We start from the raw sequence: 13390 nt of genomic DNA, 5'->3' as shown, positions 1-13390 counted from the left end.
AAAACAGTACTTCTGTCTTGTCAGGATTCAACCTCAATCTGATAGCTCCCTTAAAAATGTTCTGGAGAAGCCCTCAAAGAAAAGAGCCCCCCTTTGCTCTGGTTTTTTGAAGAAGCAAATATGCAGAGCGGCTGTTGACAAATGAGTGACGCTTGGAACAAGGTCAGGGAGAAAAGCTGTCAGGTTTTTTTGTTGCAGCGGAAGAAAACACAGCTTGTTTCCCTGGGTAAACAGTCACCCTTCACTATCGAAGCTGACTGTAATCTGATGCCTTTGGAAGAATTAGGTCTGAAGCAAACACACAGGATGAGGCTCTGCCAGGGATGCCCAGGGAGGGACGAGATCCAGGTGTCAGCTTCTTCCACTTTGCACCTGCCTCTGATGAATTAGCAGCTCCTGTCTGTGTCCTCAGAGAAGCCACCTGGCAGGTGTGTGTATGAGAAATGGGCTACCACCTGCCAGGAAGTGTTACCTCCGCTGCCTGGGCTGGTCTGAACCTGGCAGAGCCAGCCGCTGGCATCCAGCCGCCCACCAGGCTCTGTTGATTCCAAACCATCTGTGTTTCCCTGTAAAGCGTCGGCAAATTCAGGCAGACGCACGGGAGTATCTCAAATATTAATGGAGAGTCTGCTCTGTTCAGTTTTGATCAGGCAGGAAATCATCGGCAAGGACTTTTGACTTTCTTGTGATAACACAGAGGGACCTTTGCTGCTCGTAAGAACACAGGAAGAGCCAGCGGCTGGATCAGACCAAAGGGGGGGGGCTGCAGTCCAGGATCCTATTCTTACAGCAGCCAACCAGATGCCCCCGTGGGAAACTCAGCAGGCAGGATCCGAGCACATGGTTCTGTCCTCTCCCCCATGCTTTTTAATATCTATATGAAGCCGCTGGGAGAGATCATCAGGGGGTTTGGGCTGGGTGTTCATCAATATAGTGCCACTGTATTCTGCTCTGGTCAGACCTCACCTGGAGTACTGTGTCCAGTTCTGGGCACCACAGTTCAAGAAGGACACTGACAAACTGGAACGTGTCCAGAGGAGAGCAACCAAAATGGTCAAAGGCCTGGAAACGATGCCTTATGAGGAACGGCTAAGGGAGCTGGGCATGTTTAGCCTGGAGAAGAGGAGGTTAAGGGGGGATATGATAGCCATGTTCAAATATATAAAAGGATGTCACATAGAGGAGGGAGAAAGGTTGTTTTCTGCTGCTCCAGAGAAGCGGACACGGAGCAATGGATCCAAACTACAAGAAAGAAGATTCCACCTAAACATTAGGAAGAACTTCCTGACAGTAAGAGCTGTTCGACAGTGGAATTTGCTGCCAAGGAGTGTGGTGGAGTCTCCTTCTTTGGAGGTCTTTAAGCGGAGGCTTGACAACCATATGTCAGGAGTGCTCTGATGGTGTTTACTGCTTGGCAGGGGGTTGGACTCGATGGCCCTTGTGGTCTCTTCCAACTCTATGATTCTATGATTCTATGAATATGCAGATGACACCCAGCTCTACCTCTCTTTTAAATGAGAACCAGTGAAGGTGTAGAAGGTCCTGTGTGAGTGCCTGGAGGTGGTTGGAGAATGGATGGCAGCTAATGGATTGAGGTTGAATCCTGACAGGACAGAAGTACTGTTCTTGGGGGACAGGGGGCAGGCAGGTGTGGAGGACTCTCTGGTCCTGAATGGAGTCACTGTGCCCCTGAAGGACCAGGTGTGCGGCCTGGGAGTCATTTTGGACTCACAGCTGTCCATGGAGGTGCAGGTTAATTCTGTGTGCAGGGCGGCTGTCTACCAGCTCCATCTGGTACGCAGGATGAGACCCTCCCTGCCTGCAGACTGTCTGGCCAGAGTGGTGCATGCTCTGGTTATCTCTCGCTTGGACTACCACAATGCGCTCTACGTGGGGCTACCTTTGAAGGTGACCCGGAAACTACAACTAATCCAGAACATGGCAGCTAGACTGGTGACTTGGAGTGGCCGCCGGGACCATATAACACCCATCCTAAAAGACCTACACTGGCTCCCAGTATGTTTCCGAGCACAATTCAAAGTGTTGGTGCTGACCTTTAAAGCCCTAAATGGCCTCGGTCCAGTATACCTGAAGGAGCGTCTCCACCCCCTTTGTTCAGCCTGGACACTGAGGTCCAGCTCCGAGGGCCTTCTGGCAGTTCCCTCATTGCGAGAGGCCAAGTTACAGGGAACCAGGCAGAGGGCCTTTTCAGTGGTGGTGCCCTCCCTGTGGAACACCCTCCCTTCAGATGTGAAGGAAATAAGCAGCTATCCTATCTTTAAAAGACATCTAAAGGCAGCCCTGTTGAGGGAAGTTTTTAATATTTAATGCTATATTATTTTTAACGCTCGATTGGGAGCCGTCCAGAGTGGCTGGGGAAACTCTCCCTGCCTATGGTTTTCAGCAAGTGCTCCTGAGAAGCAGTTGGTCCCTTACCTTTCTCGCCATGATCTGGCCACAGTGATCCACGTGACGGTCACCTCCAGGCTTGATCATTGTAACTCGCTCTATGCGGGGCTGCCCTTGAAGCTGACCCAGAAACTCCAGCGGGTGCAGAATGCCACGGTGAGGCTCCTCACAGGGTCCCTGCCATGGGAGCATATTCACCCAGTGCTTTACCAGGTGCACTGGCTCCCGGTGGAGTATCGGGTCAGGTTCAAGGCGCTGGTCTTGACCTTTAAAGCCCTTTGTGGCTTAGGGCCCTCGTATCTACAGGACCGCCTCTCCTGGTCTGCCCTGCAGAGGACCTTAAGGTCCATGAATAATCCTAGTTTAGAGGTCCCAGGCCCTAAGGAAGCCTGATTATCCTCCACCAGGGCCAGGGCCTTCTCAGTGATGGCTCCGACCTGGTGGAATGTTCTGTCCCATGAGACCAGGGCCCTGCAGGATTTAACCTCCTTCCATTGGGCCTGTAAGACAGAGCTACTCCACCTGGCTTTCAATTTGAATTCAGCCTGATCTGAATGGTCAGTGGTGTTAGGAGAGGCACTCCGACAACACCTGGCCCACACCACAAGGGCAGTTCCTGGCACAAAACACGGACCACAGGATTTGATCTGTCCAATTATAAGTCATCCCACATACCCTTCAGTTCCTTGAAAAGGTGCTTATCTTGAGATTTTGTCAAAATGCAGATCTATTTAATTGATTATTAATGCACGACAAGTTAATGCGCTTTCACAGCTGGAGGCTACAACGCTCTAGCAGGCTCTTCGCAGGCTCTGGTAAGGCAAAAGATTCATCGACTAAAGTCTTCCTTAAAAATGATGGATGGCTTTAATGCTCCACACACATCCTGCCTTGGTCTTCAAAGGGAAGCCTGGGTGTTTTCTCCTCCGGAAGGGGTACCATTTTGGGAAGGGTTGTAACCTAGTGGTAGAACACATGCTTTCCTTGGAGGAGAGACTGGTCTCATTTCCAGTTAGGGAAGCATTTTAAATAGTAGGGCTGATAAGGAGAGCCTGAATAGCTCAGTCGGTTAGAGCAGAGGTAGGCAACCTAAGGCCTGGGGGCCAGATGCGGCCCAATTGCCTTCTAAATCTGGCCCACGGACGGTCCGAGAATCAGCGTGTTTTTACATGAGCAGAATGTGTGCTTTTATTTAAAATGCAACTCTGGGTTATTTGTGGGGCATAGGAATTCATTCACCCCCCCCCAATATAGTCCAGCCCACCACATGGTCTGAGGGATGGTGGACCGGTCCATGGCTGAAAAAGGTTGCTGACCCCTGGGTTAGAGCGTGGTGTTGATAACTCCAAGGTTTCAGGTTAGATCCCCATATGGGGCACCTGAATATTCCTGCATTGCAGGGGTTGGACTAGATCAGGAACCCCCAAACTCGGCCCTCCAGATGTTTTGGGAGTACAATTCCCATCATCCCTGACCACTGGTCCTGTTAGCTAGGGATGATGGGAGTTGTAGTCCCAAAACATCTGGAGGTCCGAGTTTGGGGATGTCTGGAGGAGATGATCCTCAGTGTCCCATCCAACTCCACAATTCCATGATTCTATGACCTCAGACTGAGACATCTGAGAGTCATCACCATTCAGGACCAGGGAAGATGGACCAATGGCCCAAACCAGAAGGCAGCTTCACACGTTCACCCTTCTTCACAGTCCCACATGGTTCATTCAGCACAGAGCATGAGATGCGTTGGAATAAAACTGACACGCACAAGGTCATTCTCTGGACTTAACCAACACCCACGAGCCCCTCGATCTAAAGGCGGCTGATTATTTGCACAATTTCATGCGCCACATCAAACAGAAGTGCAACGTTTAGAAGGTCATCAAAGATCAAGAAAGGCCAAAAGACAACAAGGATCAGATCGCATCAAATCAAATATTGCCAGAGAGGCAACTGCTCTTCCTGGATGAATGAACAGAATTATCTGCCCATAAGACTGAGGAGGGCATTTCATGAGTGTGATACATTTTGCCCTCCACTCCTGAGCGACGTGCGATGGGCTCTTGCCATGCCTGCAGAAGGGAGACTGGGAGCTCTTTTTGCAGACACAATAATACGGAGAGAGCCTCCGGGCTTCCAAGGAAAGTTTAAGCCTCAGTGTCACTTTGCCAGCCAATATTGGGCTGCCAAGGCAACTGTGTCGAATTTGAAACGGGATGGACAGACAACGTGGAGCTTCACCACCACCAAAACAACATTTACAGTGACACTGGCGACTAGGGACGCGGGTGGCACTAGGTTAAACCACAGAGCCTAGGACTTGCCGATCAGAAGGTCGGCGGTTTGAATCCCCACGACGGGGTGAGCTCCCCTTGCTCGGTCCCTGCTCCTGCCAACCTAGCAGTTCGAAAGCACGTCAAGGTGGAAATAGATAAATAGGTATCGCTCCGGTGGAAAGGTAAACGGCATTTCCGTGTGCTGCTCTGGTTCGCCAGAAGCGGCTTAGTCATGCTGGCCACATGACCCGGAAGCTGTACGTCGGCTCCCTCGGCCAGTAAAGCAAGATGAGCGCCACAACCCCAGAGTCGGCCACGACTGGACCTAATGGTCAGGGGTCCCTTTAGCTTTACCTGGCGACTATGGAGGCACCCTGGGCCAGCTCAATTTGCTCTCCCCACCATCTGAAAAAACGGAAACCACATGGCTCAGTTTGGGGGCCACTGCCGAGAAGGTGGCATTTCTCTCGCCAGCCATCGCCCCTTATGTCTCCAAGAAGAGTCTCTGCCCCTGCAGACTGTATCATCCTGCCGGGCATCTAGGTTAGGAGGGACTTTTGCTGTGATTTGGGGCTCAAGTCATTCCAGGCTTTAAATACCAGGGTGAGCACCATGGGGTGGGCTTGGAAGCAGATAGCATTAGGGCTCTTATTCATCCTCTGCAGCGCCAGCCTGCCTCCCACCATGCACCGTCTCTTAAAGGACCCCCTTGTCACAGTCTGGTTCACGGGCGATCAAAGTCCCGGCAGGGGACCTCAGGACCGGGGGCAAGATGGAGGGGTGGGAGCATGAACGAGAGTCCAGAAGCCAGGGGTCCGAGGGTCGGGAAGCAGAGCATCATGAAGTCAAGGGTCCAAGGGTCGGGAAGAAAGGAGTCACGAAGTCAAGGGTCTGAGGGTCGAGGAGCAAGGAGTCATTAAGTGAAGGGTCCGAGGATCAAGAAGCAAGGAGTCACAAAGCCGAGGTTGAAGGATCAGGAAGCAAGAAGCCAAACGCAGCAAGGCAGGAGACGTGTTGCTGTGGCCAAGAGCCGAAGGGAAATGCTGACCTTATATCCCTTCCCGGCTCTTGACACCAGGTGCAGTTAGTTACCTATCTGCCTCGCCTGTGCGGCTGCGCATTGCCTCTTTAGAACAAACTTAGGAAGGCCCCAGTCCTGCAGAGTCCTACTGGTCACAGGGCCTGCACCCCTGACACCCCTGAGCAAATGCAGAGTGCCTTACCCTCTTCAGCAGGTACCTGGAGCCGCACCCCATGCTTCTAAGGTTGAGGAGCAAGATTCCCAGAGGACAGCAGTCAGGCTCCCAGTGAGGCAAATGCTGCAAATTAAAGGCTGAGCTTGATCAGAGCTGCCGCAGAAACTACGGTTCCCAGGAAGCTCACGGCGCCGGCCTGCCCGAGTGATTTAAGTAACTTTCTAACAAACAGCCGGCCAGAACATGCCACTGTTCTGATGGCACGTCAGCGGATTATGGATTTTCAGCGTCGAAATAATTGATCAGGGCTGCCTTGCATACGGCGCGGCTGCTCCCGGCCATCTATTATCTCCCCAGAAACAGAGTTAGCAACGTTTTTATCTGTCAATTAGGAGCCATTTGAGGCGGTTATTAGGCAGAGCGCAGCCTGGGCTTGCCGTCCTCCTGGGCTGCGCCAGAGCTGCGGAATAGTCGTAAGGAGGCATTCACCAGGGGCAGCCAGCCTCTCCACTCGGGGGGGGGGCAGAATCCTTCCCTCCAGGGGTGGGGGCTGCTAGTGGGATGGAGGGGGCTGCAGTGCCTGGGGGGAGCCGCTCCCATTTTGTTAGCTGGGGCCCAAACAAGGAAGTTCCCGAAAGATGGTAACAGGATCATAGAACTGGAAGAGATGCCAAGCGCCACCTACCCTCTTCTTCCTCTGACCACTCATCATCGTCCCACCCTGAATCCCTGCGCTCCGAGTCTTCTTCCCTTGGGGCTTCACCAGCTTGTAGCCCCCCCAATCCCTCAGTGTCCAACCAGTCCATGACATCACTGCACCACCACCCCCATTCTGAAACCACCAGTTGCATACCCTCCAACATTCCTCCCGTAAGAATTGAGATGTCCTCTTCAACAACAACAACAATTTTATTATTTATACTTAGCCCATCTAACTGTGCTTGCCCCGGTCAATCTTGGCAGCTTCCAACATATATAAAATCATACTAAACATTAAATATTAAGAAACTTCCCTATAAAGGTCTGCTTTCAGATAACTTCTAAAGGTTGTATAGTTACTAAACTACTTGGCTTGGGTGTTACATGACTTCATACCCTCCAACATTTCTCCGATGAAAATAGGGACAGCCTAAGGAAAAGTGAGGGATGTGGGTGGCGCTGTGGGTTAAAGCACAGAACCTAGAACTTGCTGATCAGAAGGTTGGCGGTTCGAATCCCCGCAACGGGGTGAGCTCCCGTTGCTCAGTCCCGGCTCCTGCCCACCTAGCAGTTCGAAAGCACGTCAAAGTGAAAGTAGATAAATAGGTACCGCTCTGGCGGGAAGGTAAACGGCGTTTCTGTGCGCTGCTCTGGTTCGCCAGAAGTGGCTTAGTCATGCTAGCCACATGACCCGGAAGCTGTACGCCGGCTCCCTCGGCCAGTAAAGCAAGATGAGCGCCACAACCCCAGTCGGTCACGACTGGACCTAATGGTCAGGGGTCCCTTTACCTTTAACAGGGGGAAAACATGTCCAGCCTAGTGAGGAACAGAATCATAGAATTGCAGAGTTGGAAGGGACCCCTGAGGGTCATCTAGTCTAACCCCTTGCAATCGCAGCTAAAGAATCCCTGATAGAAGACCTTCTCTTTTAAAACCTCCAATGAAGGACAGTTCACCAACATGATTGTTTGCTCCTGTCTCTTACGTGCACCTGCAGTGAAGGAATGAAAGGCACTCTGCACATGCCCAACTGCAGCCTCTCCTGTGACCAAACGTCCTCCAGGTTGCTAAATTTGGCCGATGCGTCAGCAGAATTGGGCCAGAAGGTGCTGCTTCCCTTCCCTAACCAGCGGGGCAGGATAGCAGAGCTGTGCGCTGCTGGAATAGGAGTGCAAGATCGAAATCAACTCACATGTTTCAGATTAGAAGCAGAGAGAATCCATATTGCTTTAGAAACGTGAGCCCAAGCAAGATAGAATTAGTTAGGAAGTCGTGGGATGTGGAAGCAGATAAAGGCCAATAATTTAGCAACAGAAACCCAGTAAAATATAAGGAAGCACAAACAAGTTGTTATTTGGTGTTGCAGAGCATTCAAAGGAGTTTAGGAATTGCAGTGAGTGAGCATGTAATACTGTAAAGTGAGAAAGAATGAAAAGGAATTTGGACGGTTTGTATTAGGAGTGGTAGCTAAGAATGGAATTAAATCAGGCCGTTTCTCTGTTATTTAATTTAATTTTGTTTACTTCTTTGCTGTGTTTATATCCCAGCTTTTTCTCCAAGCAGCTCAAGGTGTTAGTTCTCCCCTTCCTTGTTTCAGCCTGACAACAGCCCTATGAGGTAGGCTCAGTTGAGAGGCAGCGACTGGCCTAAGTTCACCCAGTGGGGGATTTGAACCTTTGTCTCTCCCAAGCCCTATTCCAACCAGAGGCTGACTTGGCACAAGTCTTGCACAAGAAACCCACTTCCCCGCAAAGAGAAAAGGCAAATGACAGGATAACGTGGTGGGAAGTGTGGAGTGACACTTTCTCTGACCTCCCTACAAAGAAATCTAGATGAATGCTCAACAAAAAGGCTGCCTGGAAGCAAACAACAAATGCCACCAGAGTTCACTGCAGGATCTTCTCTTTTTCTGCGGCAGTTGAGGTCCGAAGACCCTCTCAATGGCCTGGGTCAAGTTTCCCTTGCCAGAGATTGGTATAAAATTATGATTTTAGCTGGTATGCTTGTTATTGCATCGGGATGGAACGAAAAGGATAAACAGACAATGGAAAAATGGAATGATTGTTTTTGAATATACACAATCTGATATATTTGGAGGTAATGATGGAAGATACATGGGAAAACAAATGTCAGAAGATTTTGAATAAATGCACAAGTTATAGGAATTGGATAGCACGGGGGGGAGCCAACCCAAGCAGCCAAATTAGAATGAATAATCTGTGCACATGGTTAAAGATTTGAAGAGAGAACAAGTTTTGGGGGGTGGGCTTAAAGGGAAGGGAGGAAGGGGGGGGGAAGGATAAATGACTAGAGACAACAGTATATACTGTTATATATAACTAACAGGAGGATGATTCTGATGCAAGCTATAGTTAGATTTTCGACTGAATGATTTTTTTGTAAGTTATTTGAGATCACTGGATGAAAGTGTTATTATAAAGAATGGGGGGGGGGGGTTAAAATAAAATAAAAAATGTTTTAAAAAGGTATCCCTTGCCAGTGCAAATTCAGCAAGGCAGATGGTCTGTCCCCGAACAGGGTAAACCACAAGGACCTAAAAAGAGCCAAGTGGATCAAGCCAATCACCTGTCTAGTGCATCATCCTGTCCTCACAAAGGCCAACCAGGTGCCTGTGGGAAACCAGCAAGCAGCATTCGAACACAAGAGCCCTCTCCCCTTCTGTGGGCTCCAGCAACTGACATTGCTCCCTCCAGCCATGGAGGGCAGAGCATAGCCATTGTGGCTAGGAGCCATCGATAGCCTTTTCTTCCTCCATGAATTTGTCCAATCCTCTTTTGATGCCATCCAACTTGTTGGCTATCACTGCCTCCTGTGGCAGGGAGTTCCACAGTTTAACTACTCGCTGTGTGAACAGTCCTGGATCTCCCGAGGTTGAGCTTTATGGGATCCATTCCGGAGCCCTGTTCGCATCCTGAGTAGAACGCAACCCATGTCTGTGCGGGTCGCGATTCGTCGCTTCTGCGCATGCGTGTGACGTCATTTTGAGCATCTGCACATGTGATGAAACCCGGAAGTAACGTGTTCTGTTACTTCCGGGTCACCGTGGAGCGCAACCCGAAAACACTCAACCTGAAGCTACTTCAACCTGAGGTATGACTGTAATCGCCCTGCCAACAAAGCAGAAAGAAAGCTCAATAAAGAACAGATATAATCTAACCTCTCTGCAAGCCTCACACAAGCAGATAAGGGGAATCTGGAGGAGTCCAAAGACACTCTCCACCTGCCAAGATCCATTGGCGGTTGCCTTATCCGGGGCCAGCCTTTTGCTCCACCTTGTCCTGGGAAATTAGCTCCAACCAAACAACGACGTCTCTCTGAAGGCTCAGCCCTATTTCCCCAGGTCTTTTAACTGGAGAGGACAGGGATTCCATCTGAGGCCTCTTCTTCTACTGCATTATGGAGCCTTCCCATACGGGGACGGAGTTACAATTAGCCCCCTGTCCCCCGTCATTTCCCTTTGCTCTTCCTGCCCGAAAACTAATTCCCAGGATTTAGCCCTTGGCTGTGCCCCCAGCACGGAGGATATTAACTGGATGAGAGATTAGACATGCCACATTAATGGGAGGGACGGTTTTAGTTCTTATCTGATCGCTTGCCGATGATGGCAATCGCGAAGAAGCCCTTTTGTACGCCAAGGGCATTGTTGTAGGAATTCTAAGGTCTCATATATATAAAATAAATGTTCATAAATGTACAAGGCAAACACATACATAGGTATATAAACGACGTGTCTGAAATAGTACAGGAGAACAATCCTGAAGCCATTTTGACTCTCCCAAATGGACCTCAGATATTTCTCTGCAAGGAGGAAGGAAATGGGAAAAGCTTTCCAATGGTCTTTGGACTGTAGGGGCTTACACCTCCCTGTAAATACAGCCTGGCAAGTGTCTGTTAAGCTGAGCACACTCTCAATATGCGGAAGAGATTCAGGAACTAAGGATCTACCATCTCCAAGGAATAGCCAGGCTACCCAGAAAAGGCAATCAGATAAGGCATTATCAGGTATCCTGGCAGACAGGAGAGAAGCAACACACGCAAATTTCTGCTGGGGACCACCTCTTTCTGTGATGTATGGATGATGTTTTGGGGGGTGGTCTTGAGCTACAGGGTGGGCAATTTCAAAAGTCTATATAAGAGCTTGCACACCAATGTTCTGGGTTCCTCTCCTCCCTTCCTGCGTGGGGTGAGCGGGGGATCCTGTTGCAAGAGTTTAATGAAGATCAGGCTTACTAGCTGCTTTGCTTCTCAATATTCTCTGGTTGGCCTCTGTTATTTTCTCCTACTAATAGAGAACCTACATAAGGACTCTGTAAGGGCTCTTTGTTGTTTAGTCGTGTCCGCCTCTTTGTGACCCCCTGGACCAGAGCACGCCAGGCACTCCTGTCTTCCACTGCCTCCCGCAGTTTGGTCAAACTCATGCTGGTAGCTTCGAGAACACTGTCCCACCATCTCGTTCTCTGTCGTCCCCTTCTCCTTGTGCCCTCCATCTTTCCCAACATCAGGGTCTTTTCCAGGAAGTCTTCTCATTAGAAGAGGTGGCCAAAGTACTGGCGCCTCTGCTTCAGGATCTATCCTTCCAGTGAGCACTCAGGGCTGATTTCCTTCAGAATGGAGAGGTTTGATCTTCTTGCAGTCCATGGGACTCTCCAGAGTCTCCTCCAGCACCAGAATTCAAAAGCATCCATTCTTTGGCCATCAGCCTTCTTTATGGTCCAGATCTCACTTGCATACATCACTACTGGGAAAACCATACGGGCTCTTAGATACCCCATAAGGGAAAAAGGAGCAGTTTTTTTTCTTATAACAGTATCCTCAGCCAGAGGGACATGGAGAAAAAAAAAGAAAGGTGGGTTTTCCAAAGGTGGCCAACTGACCAGATTTTCACTTTTTGTGCTTTTCTAGGCAGAAGCAGTGGGAAGCAGAAGCAATGCTTCTTAAGACCACTAGGACATTGGGTTGGCCACTTTGAGAACGGGATGCTGGACTAGATGGGTCATGGGCAGGATCTGATTTTCTTACAAGTGCTCCACATACTGCTCCCCCCAGGCTCCTCCATCCTTGCCTACTGATGAGGTCCTTTGCGCTCCGGAGTTTATTTGGCGGAAGCAGACAGGCGGAGAGACCCAGAGAGGGCAGCATTTATTGTCAAGGTGTCTGCAGCAGACAGGAAGGCAATGAGGAGGAAGCCTGACGGAAAGGAAGGAGTCAGGGGAGGAAATAACAAGTGCCGTTCCCAGTAATGAGAGGGAGCTCTCCTGATCTCTGGCTAATGAGGAAATTGACCAGGGGCTGTCCAATGTGCAGCAGCTCTTCAAAAAGCAAATTTTGGAGACGGCAGAAGATTTCCCCCTCCCCCTTTCCAAGCAGAGAGGAATCTTTTCTGTTCTCAGCCAGCAGAAGCCAAGCAGGGAAGTTCTGAGGGGTGTTTAAGCAGCCGTCTGCAATCCGGAAGTGGGTAGGCAGTGTGGTGCAGTGGTTAGAGCACCAGGCTACGACCTGGGAAAAACCAGGGTTCAAATCCTCATTTGGGCATAAAGTTTGTCGATCTCAGCCTCACCTACCTTACGGAATCATAGAATTGTAGAGTTGGAAGGGACACCTGAGAATCATCTAGTCCAACCCTCTGCAATGCAGGTGTATGCGGCTGTTTCATATGGGGGGCTTGAACCTGCAGCCTTGGCATTATCAGCGCCACATTCCAGCCAACTGAGCTGTCTAGGCGCTGGTTGCTGTGAGGATAACATGGGGTGAAGGAGCACTATAAGACGCTTTGAGTTCTTTGGAGAAAAGGCGAGATATGATTGCAGCAATCAATGAAATGTTTCGCTCCTCTCCCACATCAAAAGAAAAGGGGTCTCTGCGCCAGACCTCCAATCGAGACATTAGCTCCCTCTGCTCTAGAAAACAAGCCCTGTGTGTAGCAAAATCCTGTGGTTGGGCAGCTCAGGGTCGATGCTTGGCTTCTAGATGATGGTGTTTATTTCTAAGAGTTTTCTTCTTGGGCGAAAGTGCGGCTCTGTCTCCCCACCTATTGACAAGCTGGAATGTGTGCAAAGGAGGGTGACCAAGATGATCAAGGGTCTGGAAACCAAGCCTGATGAGGAATGGTTGAAGGAGCTGGGGATGTTTAGTCTGGGAAAGAGGAGACCAAGAAGAGAAAGGAAATCTTCAAATATCTCTAGGGCTGTCACCTGGAAGAGGGAGCATGCTTGTTTTCTCCTGCTCTGGAGGGAAAGACTCAAACCAATGGGTTCCAAAAAGGAGATTCGACTGAACCTTAGGAAGAACTTCTTGACAGTAAGAGCTATTCAACCGTGGAACCGTCTCCCGTGGGAGGTGATGGACTCTCCTTCCTTGGAGGTTTTTAAGCCGAGGTTGCATGGCCATTTGTCAAGTGTGATGGCCCTGGGGGTAACCCATGAAACGTGGTCCAGGACCGGTCCTGAATCCAAAGGTTCCACTAGAAGTCAGTCCGACAGGGCCAAGGCAGGACACGAGGCAGGAAACCAGGCAAGGTCAGGCACAGGATCTTGGGCAGGTTCTGGCATACAGCAATGTTGCTCCCGCAACCTGGGGCGGGGTACAAAAGCCTTTTATCTTTGTCGGGGTAATGGCCGGTCCTGATCCCCTGGCAACTCACCTCCCTGTTTCAACCAAAGGCGAGCACTCCTCTTGCGAGTACTCAGGTCTCTCCTTCTCTCAGACCTCAGTCTCTGCAGCTCAGGAGACGTCGGTGGGTGACTAGACCCAGGGGCCGCCTCAGCCTCCCCTGACCCAACTGGTAGTGGAGCA

The 13390-nt window shown here is 50.2% G+C and overlaps 1 protein-coding gene and 1 long non-coding RNA gene across 3 annotated transcripts in view; one reads left to right on the top strand and one right to left on the bottom strand.

Moving 5' to 3' along the window:
* The window catches only part of LOC310659622, a 325082-nt gene extending 314252 nt beyond the window's left edge, over positions 1 to 10830 (top strand). Inside the window, exon 2 of the long non-coding RNA XR_014502875.1 lies at positions 10700 to 10830. This is a non-coding gene — a long non-coding RNA (uncharacterized lncRNA). The remainder of the gene's footprint in view (positions 1 to 10699) is intronic.
* The window catches only part of CNTFR (ciliary neurotrophic factor receptor), a 421418-nt gene that overhangs the window by 98351 nt on the left and 309677 nt on the right, over positions 1 to 13390 (bottom strand). The window lies entirely within an intron of this gene.

The sequence above is a fragment of the Podarcis tiliguerta genome, assembly GCF_965153285.1.
Source record: "Podarcis tiliguerta genome assembly, chromosome: 11".
NCBI classification, from domain to species: Eukaryota; Metazoa; Chordata; class Lepidosauria; order Squamata; family Lacertidae; genus Podarcis; species Podarcis tiliguerta.
Note: the sequence above shows the minus strand (reverse complement) of the source record. Positions and strands in the feature narration are given on the sequence as shown.